Here is a 5,188-nt window from a genome sequence, read left to right on the forward strand (position 1 = left end):
CCATGCTGATGAAGTACTTGCCTTTGTTTCATCTGTGGTACTCTAGTGTGTATGGTGACTACTGTGTTCTTCGGTAGGTGTCCTGTATTTCCGACAGTTGTGTTTTATATGTATTTGTGGTGTTTCACCCAGTTTGTGGCCACTCACTGCAATGGCAACAACTCTAGACTTGAAATCCTTATCACCGTGCAATGTTGGGTGGGGTTTTCTAGTCTGACTGTCCTGCTCCGTTCACTTCTGTAATCTCTGATCATTTTTTTATCAAGTTTGAAAGCAAACACTAGCCCCTGTCCCTCGCATTACTGGCTCAAATGTTTTAACCTAACGGAAGGCCCTCGCTCCGTTCCTTTAGAAAATACCAGCTGGTTCTCTCCACTTGCTAGAGCAGACTGCTTCTCTCCAGTTAACCAGCCAACAAATAAACACAATCATTCAGATTTCTTTTTCACACTTGCCAGCTTGCACTCACTCGCAGCAGCCGTCTCTTAGCTGCTCGCCCTTTACAGCTTTTAGAGATTAACAATAAAATCAACCTCTTCCTCTCAGCGTCTACAGACCAGCAGAGCATTACATTCAGTTCCCTGTCAACTTCTCCTTTAACACATTTTGAGAGTCTGTCTCTATGAACGCACTGTCTAAAGCTGGTATTGGTCTTCTAAACCACCACCTGTCTACTGGAGCCTCTACCAAGCTAAGCTTCTCCAAAGACCTCTGGACAACCTTGGGACCTTCAGTGCTCAACATTATTAATTTTTATCACTCACTTCTGGACTGCTCACCAGTAGCTTTAAGACCTGCTTGTGGTGAAACCTTTACTAAAAACCACGCCTTGATCCAGGATCCTTAGATCATAGATCGACCCAGTCTCAAAACCTCCCTTTCTTTTCTAAAGTACTAAGTGTGTTCTCGGAGCTTTTTGTCTCATTTGTCCAATAACAATCTGTTTGAAAAGGTTCAGTCTGCCTTCAGGGCCTGTCACTCATGACACAGCGCTCACTAAAAGAAGTAAATGAATTCTTCTGATCTCCATGGATTTCAGAGCTTCCAACCTCTGGTGGCTTCTTTACTGGATCTCAGGCGCAGCTTTTGACGCTTAATTAGATCATTGTATTCTCTTAAGATCGACTTGCAGATATGGACAATATATTTCTGTGTTTTCTGACGCTGGTCCCTACACTGGCTTAACGTTCCTTAGATCATTTATTCGAGGGAGCATAGAACATGTGCGGTCTGCCTATAAATAAGCGACTTATAATGGTCTTTTGGCTTGGTTTTTTTGGTTTTTTGTGATCATACGTTGCTTGGCTGGTGGAAGGATCAGCGGAGTATCCATGGGCTCGCCTGTTTTCTCTTGGTCTCACTCTTGTACATTTGTTCACTGTAGTTTTTTTTGGGTGTTTCTGCTTGGGTTCATTTGTATTTTTTTTTTTTTTTTTTGTGTCGTTCTTATTTGTTCTGTTGGGTTTTTTTCTGCGGTATTTCGTGTTGTTTGTGTTGAGGCTTGTAACTACTGTTTTTTCTGCCATTTTTTGTTATGCATTTGAGTGATCTTTCTCTCAAGTCTTTGGTATGTGTTTGTGAGTTAGAGTATATTGTATGGTGCTTCTGAGAGAGTTAGTTAAATGGTCTAGAGTGTCTGTGTTTTGTTGGTGAGATATTGCTCGGATGTTACTGGTTTATAATTGTTTTCTTGTTCCTGTAAGTTTTCGTGCAAGAGCCTTGTGTGTTAAGGTGATGCTGTGTCTCTGTTGTGCTGTCTCTCGGGCTGGGGGTCTGATTAGATTCCGCTGTTATATGTGAGAGCTAAGTGTTATATTTAATCGCAGTTTTGGTTATTGATAATGTTGTTTGGTTATTTTTCTTCGTTATGAGAAGATTATATTCTGGTGGCTGTTATCACTTTTTTTCGATTTGGTCGGCCTCTTTTTCTCGTCGTTTTAAGCGTACATTTTAAAGATCTTTCTCCAATATTTTTTTTTACTCTGTGCTCTTTTCTTTTCTACGACTTTTAAATCATAGCTAGGGGTTGTTGTAGTATTTTAGTGTGTCTGTGTGGTCTTGAGTTTTCTGTTGATTTGACTGATGCTTGAAATTCTTAATTCGTGATTTATCTTTTGTCTTTCAGTCATCAATCGTAAGTCGTCGATTATTTGTTAATGGGTTTTTGTTAAGTTTCATGGCACTGTTCCTGTGCGTTTATTTGTTCATGTGTTTCCAGTATTTGGTGGCTCTCTCACCTTGCGCGTTACTGCTTCTGGTGTGTATTTGTATGAATTATAACGAATGTATTTGTGTGTTTATTTTGGAGGTGTTGTTATTGAGCTGGTGTGTTTATATGTTTGTCAGTTGGATCCCTGGTTGTTTGTTGTTGTCCTGTCTTCTGCTCTCCATTCTTTCCATAGTCAGGGTTTTGTTCCTCCAACCCACTGTTAGGTGGCGGTGGGTTGTTTTGTTTATTTTTTTGTGGGTTTTTCAGGCTGGCGTATCTGTTTATGTGAGTTCGGATGGTGAGTGCGTCTTTTGTGGTTGGTTATGTGGTTAAGTGTTGCGGTGATTGTATGTTGGGTTGGGCTAGGAGGAGAGGCGTGTCTGGGTGGAGAGACGAGCCACTGTGGTGTGGTGTTGGTGCTAGAAGATTGTGTTATCCTGTCTTGTTTGTTTATTTTTGTGCCAGGGTCCACTTGTTCGTGGTTTTGTTTTTGTTTTTTTCTCTTTTTTTGGGTTTTTAGGTCTTTGTATTTGCAAGCTTTTTGACTACGGTTTTTTGGTGGAGGTATTTCTGCATATAGTATAGTTGCTTCTGTGTGCATTTTGTTTAGTTTTGTGCACTTGTCATTGTGTTGTGCTCTTTTTTCTACATGTGGTTGCAATGCAGTCTGGTCCTTGCCACCTTTGTTGTGTGAGTCTGTCGTGTTGTTTTTGGTTGACCTTTGGGTATTATATAGTGCCGTCTGCGCCATTATTACTGCTTTCTATGTATAATGTGCGTTATAGCTATCATACAAGTTATGGAGTACTATGATTTTTGCTACTCGTCTTCTATTTGCTGAGTGTGGTCTGCTATCTGTTCATATTAACTATATTTAGTGTGCCGCGGACTTTCGGTTCTCGTGCTGTGCCTGAGTTACTTCTCTGAGCTGGGCTAGGAATATGCTTGATTCAGGAGGTTGCCTTGTCGAAGTGTTGATTATTGCTTGCTTTATTTGAGTTCGTATTTGGTTCGTGTGCTCACGCTTATATTTTTTTTCGGAGTCTGAGAGGTCGGTGTTCTTACTCTTTTGTTTTCTGTTTTTGATTTGTTAGTGAGTGTTAGGCGTTTTGGGTGGACTGTGAGGTGTTTTTCTCAAGGCCTGTCAGTGCGTGGTTACGTGAGTGGTATCGCGACTGTTCGTTGACATAGTGTTCTTCGTGGTGTTGATGGGTATAATATAAGCCAGTATGGAGTGTTATTACTGAGTTGTTGGAGGACTTCTGAGTGCATGTACTTCGGCGGTGCTGTTCATGCTTTAAATTGCCTTGAGTTGCGTAGTGGAATAATCTTTTGGGTTGTTCTTGTGCACCTGTTGGCTATTAGTATAGTCCTATTTATGTTGTTTATCTAGGGGCAAATTATTAGTGCGTTAAGTGCAATCCTTGTGGTTAAGGTGCTAACTGTAGTAGGTGCTTTCATAATTCGTGGGAAAGTAGTAATTTGACGGGGGGCTTTGTCTATCGTTAGTTCTGGCTTCTCTGTTGAAATATTTTATCTTTATTAATTGTCGTGCAAAATTTGTGTGTGAGTTCATAGTGATGGAGCTGCCACTTTATCGATTGTATAAAAATGGTTTATACTTTTGAGGACCAGTGAATATCTTTCCCAACCTTGAAAATATCTCCTCAAAATATTCAAAGTTGATTCAACCTAAACAAGGAAACTAAATAATATTATTTATATATAAGTACTTGTGTGACTCTTCTTTGTTGTCTCTAATTATATAATATCTAAATTATTGTACTATTTGTGTTATATATATTTGCTTGTGTCCTTAATTCATTTCTTGTCTCTTTAGGGTGTTTTCCGTCGTCTTTCTCTCTTCAGCTCTCCTCCTAGACTACCTATAACTGCAAACTTAACCTAAAACAAAAGACATGAATAACATGACTACCCGTAATCTCCAGCTGAAAATAACACAAACTAAAATAACAAAACCCCACCGCACCTAACTGTGGGTGGAGGAACGCAAACCCTGCTTGGAGAAGGAAGCAGAGGACAAGAACCCCACACCGTCAGGCTGCACTGTAACATCCTCCCAAGTAACTCTAGTAACTCTACTTGTTAAATCTACCTAATATGTCCCTGAGAGTGCTTAGCAACCAGGTGCTGCACTCGTGATACGCCAGGTTGTGCAGCGGCTTTAAACGAGACGGGCAAAAACTAGAGACAAACGAGTAATCGGAGCTGGAGAGAAAGGACACACAGCACGTGAACTTACAGACCTTATCATTAAACACATTGTTATCTTATAATGAGGCAGGTTGCCAGTTTTCCATGACATTGAGCTTTTAATAGAGGACGTGGCCAGAAATACACTACAGTATCGCCTTGATGAGCAAGTATGTATTAACCGCTAGAAATAGAAAGGACATGAATGAAAAAAGGGATAAAGTAAAGGCGGTCCTTGTGAATCTTTAAATGTTCTGATTAAAGGAGGGAGGGAAGAATCGAAAGTGGACAACCCAGATTTTTTTGTTACTGTCAGATTCATGAGAATAACACAGTTATCAAAGTTAAATGTTAATTGATCAACTGGTGTTCTATGATCGAGTCGGGCTCAACGACCAGCATCTGCGTTTTTGTCAGAAATTCAGGAGAAAAACTTATGAGACATCCAGCTTTTCATGGCAGAAAAACAGAGCCTCTTAGATTTATAATCTGAAGAGGAATCATACACATACACATACAACTGAGTATCATATCATTAACAATGGAAAAAGTCAGAGGGCCAAGAAACAGAGCCCTGGGGTTACTTCCGTTTGTTTCAACAGGCAGAGTATGTGATATAGTGTTTATTATAGGAGACGCCCTGTGTTCTGTCTGATGAAGTAAGGACTTTAACAATGTAGACGCAGGTCAAAACACACAAGAATTGCTTTCAAAGTCGATCTAAGAGAATACAAGATCTATAAGCGTCAAAAGCTGCGACCTTGG

The sequence above is a fragment of the Seriola dumerili genome, unplaced genomic scaffold (assembly GCF_002260705.1).
Source record: "Seriola dumerili isolate Sdu_G_001 unplaced genomic scaffold, Sdu_1.0 BDQW01000166.1, whole genome shotgun sequence".
NCBI lineage: Eukaryota > Metazoa > Chordata > Actinopteri > Carangiformes > Carangidae > Seriola > Seriola dumerili.